This window comes from Bufo gargarizans, chromosome 1, assembly GCF_014858855.1.
Source record: "Bufo gargarizans isolate SCDJY-AF-19 chromosome 1, ASM1485885v1, whole genome shotgun sequence".
Lineage (NCBI taxonomy): Eukaryota > Metazoa > Chordata > Amphibia > Anura > Bufonidae > Bufo > Bufo gargarizans.
In genome coordinates, this window is record NC_058080.1 from 73,681,119 (window position 1) to 73,696,821 (window position 15,703).

The 15,703-nt window shown below is 45.9% G+C and overlaps 1 protein-coding gene across 1 annotated transcript in view; it reads right to left on the reverse strand.

Annotated features, from left to right (window-relative positions):
- The window catches only part of LOC122924602 (cytokine-dependent hematopoietic cell linker-like), a 143,688-nt gene that overhangs the window by 74,239 nt on the left and 53,746 nt on the right, over positions 1 to 15,703 (reverse strand). The window lies entirely within an intron of this gene.

Here is a 15,703-nt window from a genome sequence, read left to right on the forward strand (position 1 = left end):
GGCGCTAGGGACAGCAATTGGAAAAACCTGATTGTGGGAAAAAAGACAGAAAAAACTATTTATAAGTGCACGGAAAGGATAGGGAGGAATCATTTCACAGCATCTTAGTGCAGGGAGAGACCTCAGAAGGAGCTAGGGACATTCATAGGGAAGCGATTTACAAGTGCAGGGAAAGATTATTTGGGGATCCAAATAGCCATTAAACAGCTCTGTCATTCCAGCTATTTGTTATGGGGCTGCAAGTGCTATGTTGAAAAGCCTTTAGGCTAGGTCTACACGACAACATGTGTCGCGCGAAAGATAGGGCACAACTACACTGCAACATGTGTCGCGCGACATTGATGTCGCACCAATGTCACGTGACAATTTTTATAATGATAGTCTATGGTGTCGCACAGCGACACCATAGATAATCATTATAAAAATTGTTGCGCGACATTGGTGCAACAAAATGTTGCGCGACATATGGCATCGTGTAGACCTAGCCTTAGTGGCTTATATCTTAATATCTTTAGTACCTTATATCAGTACTACAAGAAAATTATATCCGCATTTCACTTCTGTAGTTATTTCTGGTGAAAGCGTATAGGGGCGTATTTCAGTAAGAAAAAAAGAAAAAAATATACGCACTGCACTGTTCCCGTTATATCTGTTAAAAGCGTAAAGGGGTGTATTTCAGCACTACAAGAAAAATATATACGTACTTCATTCTTTTTTCTGGTCAAAGCGCACAGTGGCCTATTTCAGTCCAACAAGAAAAATATATTCTCAGTTCACTTCTGCAGTTATTTCTGTTGAAAGCGCATGGGGGCGTATTACAGTAAAAAAAGATAAATATATACGCACTGCACTGTTGCCGTTATTTCTGTTAAAAGCGTATAGGGGTGTATTTCAGCACTACAAGAAAAATATATACGTACTTCACTCTTTTTTCTGGTCAAAGCGTATAGTGGCCTATTTCTATCCAACAAGAAAAATATATTCTCAGTTCACTTCTGCAGTTATTTTTGTTGAAGTGTATAGCTTCACATAGGCGTGTTACAGTAAAAAATGAAAAATATATAAGCACTTCACTATTTATGTTTTTTTCTGGTCAAAACATATAGGGTCGTATTTCAGTACAACAAGAAAAATATATTCAGTGCATTTCTGCAGTTAATTCTGGTGAAAGCATATAGTGGCCTCTTTCAGTCCAACAAGAAAAATATATTCTCAGTTCACTGTTGCAGTTATTTCTGGTGAAAGCGTATAGGGGCTGTAACAAGTCTCGACTCGTTCTGCTCCACTCTCCCGACACTCCCCAATTTTCAGACTATAAGGTCTGATTGTTCAGTCGTCGGTGATCCGGACCCGAACGACAGCTATGTGTTGTCTTTATTCTTTCAGAACAAACACCAGGCAGGCTGTATGTGAGTTCAAACGGGAAATCTCTTTATTAAATGTGCACAACATACTGTTATATTCAACAGTTTGAACACCTCCCCTAAACAACCACTCCTTATTGGTCCCTTGTAAAACTCCCTCTAATTGGCCATGTACTGTAAATGAGGGCTTGAAAGGGGCAGGACAGAGGACCATTACACTACTCCCCCTTTGGAAACAGTCCAACAGCCACAGTGGGACCCTCACCAGGTCAACTCGAGGATGTTGGGAAAATATTCTTTGGGTTCCAGGTCCATCTGCCGAGACAACCCATCCGCATTTCCGTTTTGAGGCCCTTGCCGATATTGTAAGGAGAAATTGTATGGTTGCAGAGCTTGGCTCCACCATAGAAATCGTCCGTTCTCTCCCGCCACTGGGTTTAACCATATCAAGAGATTGTGGTTCGTCATGACGGTAAAAGAACGTCCATACATGTAGGGGTGCAATTTCTTTAAGGCCCAGACTAATGCCAAACACTCTTTTTCCACGGCTGCATATAAAACTTCATGGGGTAACAACTTGCGGCTGAGTTACACCACCGGGTTCTCTTTCCTGTCGTCGCTAACTTGACTTAGTACAGCTCTGAGTCTGAACATGGAGGCGTCTGTATGTACGACAAAGTGTTTGTTAGGATCGGGTCCTACCAGTATGGGAGCTTGTGTTAGGGCAGTTTTTAGCTGATGAAACGCTGTTTTGCACTCCGGGTTCCACAGGTCCTGTCTAGGGAGATTCTTTTTGGTCGGGTCCATCAGTGGCTTGGCTATGTCACTATAGTGGGGTACAAACTTGTTATAGTACCCGGCTGTCCCTAAAAATGCAAGTGCCTGGGCCTTGGTTCTTGGAACCGGCCAGTTTAGGACGGCCTCAATTTTTGCAGGCTCCGGCCTCTGCTTCCCACATCCCACTCTATGTCCCAGATATTGCACCTCAGAAATCCCTATATTACACTTGTCGGGCTTCAGTGTTAGGCCTGTGGCTCGGATTCTATCTAGAACTATGCCCAGATGTCTGGCTATAGATTGCGATGTCATCAAGATATGTGCATGCAAAATCCTGCAGACCACCGAGGAGTTGATCTATCATCCGCTGGAAGGTAGCCGGGGCATTTTTCATCCCGAATGGCATCAAATGGAACTGGCAAAAGCCAAACAGGTTGATGAAGGCGGACTTTGGAATTGCTTCCGCCTCCAAGGGAATCTGCCAGTAGCCCTTACACAGGTCAATAGTTGTCAGATAATGCCCCTGAGCTATTTTTTCCAACAGTTTGTACACATGGGGCATAGGGTAGGCATCTGTTTCAGTACAGTCGTTCAGTCGCCTATAGACCACACATAATCAGGTCATGCCATCCTGTTTAGAAACTAATACTACAGGGGAAGGCCAGGGGCTTGCTGACGTTTTGATCACCCCTAACTCAAGCATCTCCCTAATCTCTGCTCTCATCTTATAGGTTGCTTGTCTCAGGGGCTTCTGCCCAGGGGTCTCTACCTTGTGCACAGCTGTGTGAGTGTATCCAGGGAGCATTAAGAACATCTCGTCGGTCCTGGAGTAATTCCCTGACCTGTTCTCGTTCCTGAGGTCCTAACCTATCTCCTAGCTGAACAACTTCCACTCCCTTAGAACGGTAACTGATTTCGGGAAGTTTCAGTATCGGTAGATATTCAGAGTCCCCGGTGGCAGGAACGCATATGGCAGCTACAGCCTCAGCCCTCTCATGATAGGCCTTCATCATATTGATGTGGTACGTCCTCTTAATTCTTGTGTCTGCACAGCTGGTGACCATGTAGGTGGTGTCGCATAGCTGTTTTGCTACCCAATAGGGGCCCTGCCAGGAGGCCTGTAATTTATTTTGCTTTACGGGTTTTAGTGCGATTCCTAGCAGACGATGATACCAAATCTTCTGCTGACTCTGGGCCAATTGCATATTTTCATGGACTAGATTGGTAAGTTCCTGCGGTGGTCCCTGAGTTCCAGAGCGTAATTAAGGATCCTCTACCCCCTCCCACTGGGCCCTCACTAAGTCTAAAGGTCCCCTAACCCGTTGTCCATACAACACCTCAAATGGGGAAAACCCTGTGCATTCTTGGGGTACCTCTCTGTAGGTGAACAGTAGATTAGGAAGATATTTCTCCCAATCCTTCCTACTCTCCATGAAGGCCCGAAGCAACTGCTTTAGGGTCCCATTAAATCTCTCACAAAGCCCGTTAGTTTGAGGATGGTAGAAGGTGCCCTGGAGGGGTTTAATTCCCCAGAAGCGCCATAGCTGCTTTATCAGCTCGGCGGTGAACTGTGTTCCCTGATGGGACAATATCTCCCAGGGAAACCCTACCCTAGTGAATACCCGCAGTAAAGCATCGGCTACCGTATCAGCCTGAATGTTGGCTAAGGGAATGGCCTCCGTGTAGTAGGTGGCATAATCCACCACTGTAAGAATAGACTTCTTCCCAGTGGCACTGGAGCGGGCCAGTGGGCCTATAATATCTACCACTATCCAGTGAAAGGGTTCCTTAATAGTGTTGGGTGAGCATGCTCGGCCAAACACCATTTTCACTCAAGCATTGGCCTGTAACGGATCTCCTAGCATCCCGACCGGGTACCTCTGTTGATGGATGCTCCCAGTGCTTCCCGAGGACACCAAGCACTCCGCTCTACACCAAAACCACCACAGGAGCCAGGAACAGCTCTTACAAGAGCTAGTAGTGATAGCCAGGGGAGTATAGCAAATCTTCAGCATATAGCAATCCCCACACACATGAGTCGAGGCTCTATGTTGAATGTAAAACAACAACTCTTTAATGGGTTATTTTTCAGCCTTTTATGCAGGTCTCCTAGCAAGGGACACTCCCCCTGGAGCCCTTGTAGGAGAATGTAGCAGTTTATTTTTTAGCCAATCACATGCATTTACAGTATTGAAACCTTCCCAGCAATTGTACACAAAACCCCCTTCCCTCTGTCTGTAACGCAATCAACAAAATACAATGGGCATTGTCTTTGACGCAATTAACTAACACACTGGCATTGTCTGAGACACAATTAACTAACACACTGGCATTGTCTGAGACGCAATTAACTAACACACTGGCATTGTCTGAGACGCAATCAAGAAAATACAATTACCAAGCATAATGGGCTAACTTAATCACTACCAGACAGAACACACACATTTTTCCCAACACACAGAAAACACCTCAAAACCCCACACATCCCCATAATGTATACATCCATGGATAGCTCTGATCTGGGGGAACAACATATCCAAAAATAACCCAGTTCCGAGCAGGGGTTCCCGAATTCCATGGAAGTCACATTTGGCCGGCCGCAAGCATGGCTTTCCTGCCCAAAACAGTTCCACAAATTTAAGCTGTGCGGCCGGTCTGTCTTCTCCTTCAAAGTTAGTATGGGCCATAATCCTGGGGCAAGAGGCTGGCAACCAGGCCCCTCCAAAACCCAGTGGCAAGGTTGGTTTCGCCACATGGCCGAACACAGCATGTGCTCGAACGCGATGCTTGAGTCTACTCCCTGCACATTTGTTGGCTGCTACGCAGCCAATAAACGTGCATGGTAATACTGGCCCTCACTGTAATGCCGTAACCATGTTGGTTACTGGCATTACAGTGATTGACTGGCCGGAATGTGTCATCGGGTGCGATATATAGCACGCAATGACACGTGGTTTCACTCAGTCTTAGTCAGGGAGAGCTGCAGCAGAAGGGACAGATAGTGTAGGGACCGGAATTTAGTGTTGAAAAGTGTTAGAGAGTAGAGACCCAAAAGTCCTTTTAGGAATATTGTTTTATCAGGCTGCAATAAATATTATTAGCGCAATCTGCGATACGATGCGTGCAATTGTTTGGCCGCTGCAGACAGTGACACAACCTCTGCTACATCTGTTGTGTTACATTAGCGCATCCTAAATATCTGTGACATTCAGCGCAATTGTTTGGCCGCTGGTGACAGCGACATTACCTGTGCTACATCTCCTGTACAATGTTTGCGCATCCTAAATATCTGTGACATTCAGTGTAATTTTTTCTTAGCTGCTGGTGACAGCGACATTACCTGCGCTACATCTTCTGTATAACGTTTGCACATCCTAAATATCTGTGACATTCAGTCTAATTTATTTGCACATACACTTACAAAACCTGTGCTACTGAACGTGTCACATACTTGCAAGCATATATACTATTTAATAGGCTCAAGGCAAGCAGTAAGGGACGGGGAAGTGGCTGTGCTGCTGATGGTGCATGCAGAGGCAGTGGCCCTCGGGGTGGTGAAACTGTGCCTGCTGCCAGAGCACAAGAAACACACTCATCCATGATACCTAGCTTCATGTCCCAGTTTGCAAGGTGGCGCAGGACACCACTCTCAAAGTCACACCAGTGCGACCAGGTGGTAGGTTGGATTGCAGCAGATAATGCTTCCAGTCGGTTAAGCACCAACCTGTCTTCCACAAAGTCCAGCCTCAGTAGCCAAGAGTCTGGTCAACAGAATCCTCACCCTGATCCTTCTTCCTCCCACCATGGAGAGTCTTGGCAAACAAGTGATCCCATACTCGGATATTCCGAGGAGCCCTTTTCAGCGCCATTGCCTAATTTGGCCCTCTTGCCACACCCACTTGAAGAGGGACATGAGGAGATCTTGTGCACTGATTCCCAAACTCTTGAGCATTCACAGTCAGAAGAAAATGACGGTGGGGAACGGCAATGAATGTTTCACAAGGTGGATGATGATGATGAGACACAGTTGCCAATAAAATTAGTGTCTCAAGAGGTTGATGATGAGGATGAGACACAGTTGTCAATAAGTGAGGTTCCTGTTAGGGCAACAAGTCAGGAGGATGACCAGAGTGAGAAAGTGTAAGAGGAGGTGGTGGACGATGAAATCACTGACCCAACTTGGGAAGGTGACAAGCCGACCGAGGACAGCAGTACAGAGGGGGAGGGATCCGCAACAGGCTGGAAGAGGTAGTGAGGTGGCAAAAAGGAGAAGGCAGGCCACACCAAACAGGCCTGCAACTGTTCCTCGGAGCACCACCTTGCGGCAATCTCCCTTGCCAAGGGGTATGTGTTCTGCAGTCTGGCGCTTTTTTGAGGAAAGTGCGGATGATAAAAGAATTGTCATTTGCAACCTGCGCTGTACCAAAATGAGCATGGGCGTGTACACTAGCAACCTTACCACCACCTGTCACCACCAGATCTTTGAGAAGTTCTGATAGACGTTCTTCAGTACTTCCTGCATGATCTTCTTTTGTTTTGCTTTCGTTTTGACATCTCTCCTCCCTCTCCCAGCTGTCATCTATTAGCAGTGATTGCCTCCCTATATATATCCTCCCCATACTGCCTCACCTTGCGGTTTATACAACTTCCTGAACTGTGTTGAAGCTAGAAGCTGCTACTGCTGCATCCACAAGATAAGGCTGTTCCTTTATTTCTGTTTTCCTGTGGTCTTGATCCTAGGTGACCCTGACTCCCTCCGTATTTAGTGTAGGGAGCCGGTGGTCGTGTCCCCTCACTATTATAGGGTGTTCAGGTGTCATACAGTCGAGGAACGAGGGTATGCAATTATCTACCATAGAGATTTTTGCATAGGCTGAGCAGTCAGGGAGAGTGCTAGGGCTGTTACAGGGCTTACCCTTTTGTTCCTTAGTTTTGGATCAAGTCAGTCGGATCTTCATTTGTGTCTAGTTTTCTGCAACACCATCCATGACACCACCAGCATGATCTGCCACATGGCATCAAAGCACCCTAATAGGTGGTCCGAACGCCTGGGTCCACAATCCGTGTCTGCGGGTCACACCACTGCCTCCTCTTCCCCTGTTTTACGTGCTGGCCAATCCCATGTCCAAGACGCAGGCCCGAATGCCTCCCGCCCTGCACCTGGACCTTCACAAGCACCATCAGCTAGCACATCCACTTCTGTGTCTCAGCACAGCGTACAGATGTCCATACCCCAGGCATTTGAACGAAAGTGAAAATACCCAGCCACCAATCCACAGGCCATAGAACAAAATGCGCACCTTTCCAAATTGCCGGCCCTTGAAAAGTTGCCATTTAGACTTGTGGACACTGAGGCTTTCCTCAGCCTGATTTCCTCATTACTCAGTCCCCAGCCGCCACTACTTTTCCCGGTGTGCCATCTCTGCCTTACACCAGCATGTGTCCCATAACATCACCCGTTCCCTGACCAACGCAGTTATTGGGAAGGTCCACTTAACGACTGACACATTGACAAAGTGCTTTTGGCCAGGGACGCTACATTTCCCTGACGGCAAACTGGGTGAACGTTGTGGAGTCCCGGAGCGAGTCGTCCCCTGGGATGGCATAGTTGCTACTGACGCCAAGGATTGCGGGCCCTATTTCCATCAGGATTTCCGCCACCACCTACATTAGTGGCTGCAACCCCACCCCTTCTCCTCTTCCACCACCTCCTTCACTTCCACCTCTGAATTCTCATCTTACAGTACCAGTCAGCTATCAGTCAGTAGCTGGAAGCAGTGTAGCACTGCAGTGAGGAAGCGGCAACAGGCCGTGCTGAAACTAATTTGTTTTGGTGACAAACAGCACACTGCTGCAGAGCTGTGGCAGGGGATAAAGGTGCGCAGTGTATGTGCCCATTTCAAAAAGTCATCTACAGCTGCCGCCGGTCTGTCAACCCTGCAGTAGTGCTGGAAATTGCCAGCTCACCGACTGTTGTGTTATCGTGAGCACGAGCTGGAACTCCACATTCCACATGTTGGCCAGGCTTTGTGAGCAGCAGAGGGCAGTAGTGGAATATCAGCTGCAACATGGTCGTCAGCTTCCGCTCTTCAGAAGCGATGAGTGGGCATGGATGTCTGACCTCTGTGAGGTTTTATGCAACTTTGAGGAATCAACACAGATGGTGAGCGGTGATGCCGCTATTATCAGCATAACCATCCCACTTCTGTGTCTACTGAAACGCTCACTGCTCACTATGAAGGCGGACGCTTTGCATGTGGAAGAGGTGGAAATAGGGGAAGACAGTACACAGGGTGATAGCCAGAACAGACCTCCGTTTGTCTTCTCAGCGCGAATTGGATGATGATGATGAGGAGGAGCAGTAGACGGTTGCCTCCGCTACAGAGGGTAGTACCCATAGGAGGTTTATTCCATCTGTTCAGCGTGAATGGGCTGAAGAGGAGAAAGAGGACAAAGAGATTGAGAGTCATCCTCCTGATGAGGACAACAAAGTCTTGTCTGTTGGCACACATGGCTGACTTTATGTTATGCTGCCTTTCCTGTGACCCTCACATTATACGCATTTTGGCCAACACCGATTACGGTTGTTCACCCTTCTCGACCCCCACTACAAAGAGAACTTCTCATCTTTCATCCCTGTGGTGGAGAGGACTAGCAAAATGGTGCAATACCAGAAGGTCCTTGTGGAAAAATTGCTCCAAAAATTTCCAGCTAACAATGCTGGCGGCAGAGTACGTAGTTCCTTGGGCAACTGAGGAGGGGAGACAAGGTGAACTGAGGCAGGGCAACACTCTCCAAGGCCTGGGACAGTTTCATGACACCCTGCCAGCACCCTCACCCTGATGTGCGGTCTAGTGTCACAAGGAGGGAAAAGTTTTAGAAGATGGGGAAGGAGTACGTAGCAGACTGTGTCAGCTTCCTCAGTAATCCCTCTGTGTCACAACTATTAGGTGTCCAAGCTGGACACATGGCACGAACTGGCGCTCTACGCCTTGAAGATGCTGGCCTGTCCTGCCGCCAGCGTTTTGTCAGAGTGGGTATTTAGTGCTGCAGTGGCATAATAACTGAAAAGCGCATTCGCCTGTCAACTAAAAATGCTGACAGGTTGACTCATCAAAATGAACAAGGCCTGGATTGCCCCTGAATTTTCTTCTCCACCAGAGGAAAGTGGCTGAACATAAAGGCACTTTAAATGTGGCTTTTATGGTGTATTGAATACCATGTATTCCCATGCACCCCTTTCACCACAAACAAGGGTATATGGTTCAATCTTCCTTTTCTCGTCCTCCTCCTCCTCCATCATATCAACATGCCTATTAGGCTGCCCTCGCTCCAATTGTTTTAGAGGGTCAGCTCAGCAGCAGACCCTCACCCCTAATGTGTTAAAGGGTCACCAGCAGGCCCTCACCCATAATGTTTTAGATGGTCAGATCAGCAGCAGGCCCTTGACCACTAATGTTTTAAATGCAACTACAAAAAAAAGGGGGTAAGTCAGCACATCCCAATGTGCAGGTGCATGTTGCCATGGCTAGAAACATACAGAAAAAAGGACAACTCAGCAGCACCCTGCAAACACTAATAAAGTACAATAATGCCATAATTATATAAAATCAGCCTATGGGGCAGACAGGCTAGTCAGGATTGCCCCATAGGCTGATTTTAATTAGAGTAAGTATAAACCTGTAGCCTGCTCTTATTATATTTATTGGAAGCCATTTGGCATCAGGTGAGGTATAGAGTGGGCTCAGCATTCATGTTGGTACCTGCATTCCTCGATTTAATGGAGGCCGTTATGGCACCAAAAATGGTAAAAAGCAGAGTGGACCCAGCATGCATGTGGAACCTGCACTCCTTGGATTTGATGGTGCCCATTATGGCACATAACAGAAAGGATTTAGTGTTAGGTTTCCGTCTGATAGAGATCGCCTTGACATTTGGCAGACGGGCCCAAATAATTTTGTACAAAATGTATTTGCCAAGAATCTCAAATTTGCTAAATAAGCGTATCATTAGCACCAGAATGTTTTCTATAATTATGGCATTATTGTACTTTATTTGTGTTTGCAGAGTGCTGCTGCATTTTCTTTTTTTCTGTATGTTTCTAGCCATGGCAGCGTGCACTTGCACATTGGGATGTGCTGACTGACCTCATTTTTTTTGTAGTTGGATTGGAGCTGGAGATGTGGCTGACTGCATTTCGTCTTGCACCCCTGACTAGCCTGTCTGCCCCATAGGCTGATTTTAATTAGAGTGAGTATAAAGCTGTCGCCTGCTCTCATTGTATTTGTTGGACGCCATTTGGCATCAGGAGATTCGCCGCCTTAATTAGGAGGTCATGGCAAGGGGGCAACTCTGTTGCGAAAATGTCGAGAGCAGAGGCAAGAAAAATATATGAATTTGATACATTGGCCCCCATGGGACTCAAGGCGGATATGGAACAATTTGGCTTTCTATAAATCAAGATAAAGGACGGGGCGGGTACTGATGGGGGGGATGAGGGGTAGGGACCAAGCTGTTTACCAGCGTCCCGACCTCTCCTTCCACGTTTGGTCCCCGTCCCTGCACAACAAACAACCTACAACCATCCATATTTACACCATCTCTATATTTCAGTGGTACATGCAATTCATATGAGATCCTCCAATAATATCCACATTTGAATTCAGTGATTCTCACATATCCATGCTATATATCATCCTCATGGGTTATATAATAATATTTAGCCAGGGACAGTGAGATTTCACGACAGACAAGACCAATCTGTCTGTATCCATCAATTCAATAGCGATCCCTGTGAGAGACATGATGTGATCTGTAGCTAACACTTTGACAGTTTCCACATAATCAGAACCTGTTCCCTCTGTACATATAAGCACATATAGAGAGAGTCTCGTTTATGTAAAATGCATTCACGTGTATTAAACTTTTATATACATAAATATTTTATATATATCAAAATTATTTACGTATGATATTTATCTACATTTAGAGTTTTTATGCTTAAATTTTTTCATATATTAAAAAAAAAATTTTTTTTTATGTATTTTATATGTACTATAAATCTTATATAAATCATGTATACATTTATGTTAGCCCGGCAGGTTGTTTTATGGATGAAATACAAGAATATTATCGTTCTCATATTTGCGATTGTACCATATTATTATATTATCATTTTTTTAGGATCCACTTCTGGATGCAGTATGTGGTCATAATCTACTAAGCAAAATATGCGGTCACCCTTATTCATTCATATATGGAATAAATAGGACATTACAACCGCATTAAAGACGCATAGCTTTTGCACAAGTGAATTTGCAGCTGAAGTACCGGCTGATCCACTGGAATCCATTTCACCTATAACATTTTTCTCATCCACCTTTTTTATGGGAATGCTATAAAAAGGCACACACAGTAGTATACTGTCGACCACTGAGGAAGGGACTGAGGTCCCGAAACGCGTCTGGACTAATTGCCAACCTGGAGTAATACGGTAGCTACCTGATCAGGACCCAGACTGACTTGGAGATAAAGAAGGCGGTTCAGCAAACAGATGGGACGCCGACCGGAGCACCTACTATTGTAACCACCGCTGAGTTTTTCAAACATCGCAGGACTCTTACAAGCCGGCATTCTGTCCACAGGAGGGTAACGTAGCCCTTGTGGCAAACATACACATCTTGCAATATATGCCAATAAGTGATGCTATTTAACACAGCGATATACATATTCTAAACTGTGGTGAATAAATAGTAGTGTCCTACGGGACACTCCAGAACTGTCCGGACACTGGGTATATATATCTATAAAGTATTTAAATGATGGTCCACAGGAGGATAAATATCAATTGAATCTAATGCACCTTATTGATATCTTGCCATAATTGATTCATCTAAGTTTTGCTGGACTGAATAATAATGTGATTCCTGTGTGGATTAGACATTCATCCCTCTTGCCTGCAGCGCTCTCACATCTGTTTTGGAATTTTTATCACCCCTTATTTGTATTACTCGTTATTTATTGTAATTTTTATCAATCAATGTGGTTCACCCTTCTTACTGTGTTTTAAGATCACTATAATTATCACTGTATGGTTACATATATATATATTTTGTGGAATCACTTATTAAGAATTTTTGAGTCACCCTAAACCAGTGATGGTGAACCTTTTACAGACCGAGTGCCCAAACTGCAACCAAAACCCATTATTTATCGCAAAGTGCCAACACGGCAATTTAACCTGAATACTACAGTCCAAAATAGTATATCTTCCATGTACTTTATCATTTAGCTATAATAGCCTGTCTGCATTCAGTGCGCTGCCTGTACCGTTCATAGTGCGCCCTGCTCTGATGAATGGCAGGAAAAGTCTAAGGCATATTGGTACACCATAGACTTTTTCCAGGGTGCGAGTGCCAACAGATAGGGCTCTGAGTGCCGTCTCTGGCACCCGTGCCATAGGTTCGCCACCACTGCCCTAAACCATTGATCGCTATCATTGCAAGTGCTGTTGGTTCATCGCTCTGGGTGAGGTACAGCGCTCATCAAACACCACAAATCGGGCTTCTTTTACCTGGTCATAATCCATCGCATCCTTGTCCTCCATGGCCCGATACGCATCCGCAGCTTTGCCAGTTAAATTACTAGCCAATAAAGCAACCCAATCTTGGGGCTGCACTTTATGTACGGATATAGCAGGGTTAACATACATGCTTTATGAGACATGTTATCTAAACTAAATTCAACTAAATACGTTAAGCAATTGCTATTTAATGGCTTTTGTTTCAAGATAACACGATAAATTAAGAAATGTGTGTTAAGAGTGTGTGTGTTGCTCCTGCTACTGAGTCCTGATGCCGATGGACTCAGGCAGGCAACCACTGGGGACGGTCCACGAGGAGTGTTACCGTTTTTTCCTGGGGAACTCCAGATGGAACTACATTCATCTCCTCCTTTAATTTTGTTGCCTGAGTCAAAATATAATTTTATGTTTTATCTATCTAAGTATCTGAAAGTATCTAAACTACCCATGGCCAGGGGCGTTGCTAGGGTCTCAAAAGATCCAGGGCCCAAGCACCAATGCATGTGGCCCAATTCTCTAAGTTGAACACCCCCCCCCCCCCCCCAGTCAGCAGCTGCCAAGATCTAGAGGAGACATCCACTGCTTCCTCCGCTAGGCGGGCAAGAAGTGATAACTATGATGACAGTGGCGCGGGAGCTTGTGTTGCAAGCGGTCAGGCTCCTGATACAGAGACCATTGAGGAGGACATCCGTGACATGCAGACACTATTAGATGATGATAAGGTCGATCGCACTTGGGAGCCGGGTGAAGAAGGGGCTTCGTCATCATCAGAAGAGAGTGGGAGCTTGCCGGTCAGGCAGCGGCTGAGCCAGCAAGTCGCTACCGTGGCTGGGAGTCAGCAGTGTGGCAGCAGTGGTAGGTCAGGAGCAAAACAGGCATGGGGTAGACCACCCGCTTTGCAGCAGCCTACCTGCCCAGAAAGGAGTGGTGCAAGGGTTTACGGAAGCAGCTGTAGCAGTCAGCCAGTGAGTAGTGTTGGGGAGAAAATCAGGTACTCAACTGTGTGGCAGTTTTTTGTGGATCTGCCGGAGGAGGTCAACATGGCCATATGTAGAATATGTGGACAGAATGTGAAACATGGCCAGGGTGCCAATGTTGGCACCATGGCCCTGCGTCAATATATGCAGCGTCATCATAAAGTGGCCTGGAAGAACCGTGGCTCCGATGTGGTAGTCCAGCGTGCCGCAGCTACCGCTGCATCACCCAGTGGCACGCACCCGGTTTCAGCCAGTCAAGGCTCCACCACCTCAGCATATGGGAGCTGTCTGTCATTCCCATCTTCTGCTGGTCCAGATGCTCCTGCTCCTACTCCTCGTCAGTCATTACATCAGCAATCGATCACCAAAGCGATTGCCAAGAGACAACAGTATGCATGCTCGTATCCAACGGCACATAAGCTGAATGTGCTCCTGTCTTAGTTGCTGGTGCTGCAGTCCCTCTGTTTCCAAGTGGTGGACTCTGCACCTTTCAGAGGACTAATGGCTTGTGCCAAGCCGAGGTGGAGAGTCCCAAGCCGTCATTTCTTTGCGAAAAAGGCTGTACCAGCCCTGCACAAACATGTAGAACAGAAGGTGGGCCAGTCCTTGAGCCTGTCGGTGTCTGTCAAAGTGCACGGCAGTGCCGACGTGTGGAGCTATACCTACGGTCAGGGACAAAACATGTCCTTTAAGGTCCACTGAATAAATGTGGTTCCTACACAGCCACACCAGCAACTTGGCCAGGTAACGCTGCTTCCACCTCCATGTTCTCACACCGTTGGTCGAGAGACAATGTCCGCCTCTGCCTCCTCATCAACCACGTCCTCGGAACCACTGCAGGGATAATTGACAGTGCCCCTCCAGTATACCACATGTGCAGGGCACGGCAATGTCACGCTGTTGTGCACCTGGTTTGCCTTGGCTAACAGAGTATTACAGGAGAGGAACTGCTTTGTGTGATGGATCAAGAAATCAAATCCAGGCTTTCTCTGTGACAACTGAAAATCGGAACCATGGTGACCGACAATGGGAAGAACAATTGGTCGGCCCGAACACATTGCTATATTCGTGTGCTCGGGCGAGCCCCCGAGTATAATGGAAATCAATGGGAGAAAACCAGGCACCCTATGCTCGGAAGAGAAGAGGGTGTCTGGTTCATAAAAAAAAGTTTAGAAATTGATGGAAACCCCATCTAAATAGTTTGGAAACAGCATTAAGTGTATAACTGGATGCATCTTAGACTCCTACTATGTACTACATACAACCACACAAAGGCTGTATGTCCAAAGCCATGTATGTGCAAGCCATCAATCTATCCATAAGATAGGTGACAGGCTTAGTCAGCATTCCTTACAATGGCAGCCTTGGGCACTATGAGAACTTCCAAACCAGCTCTCATCTGACTGAGAACCAATAAACCACAAACTTATTTTGCATCTATTGGATGGCTTGGGTGGACCTGCACACCTAGGTCAATATCATTAGGGCGACAAAAAGTTTTCCGATTGGCCAAACATAATATTTAATAACCTTTCTATACAGTTTTATCATGTAAAAACTAATTTGCATAAACATGGGCATATGGGAAAAACATGCAAATGATCAGAATCTGCCTTGCTTTTCAGCTGTCATAAGACTATGAAAGCCAATAGATGGAGCTATTGAGTTATGAACAGAGCCCTCTATTGGTTTCACAGTATTATGACAAAGCAAATATTCTTGTCAGAAGTCTATGAAACCAATAGAGGGCGCTATTGAGTTATGAACAGCACCCTCTATTGGTTTCATAGTCTTATGACAAGACAAATATTCTTGTCAGAAGACTATGAAACCAATAGAGGGCGCTCTTCATAGCTTAATAGCGCCATCTATTGGTTTCATAGTCTTCTGACAAGAATATTAGACTGAGTCTTATGACAAGCTTATTAATGTAGCCTTTTGCATGGAAAATTTGCGATAAAAATTTGCGATTAGAATATTCACGATCTACACTAGGATGATAT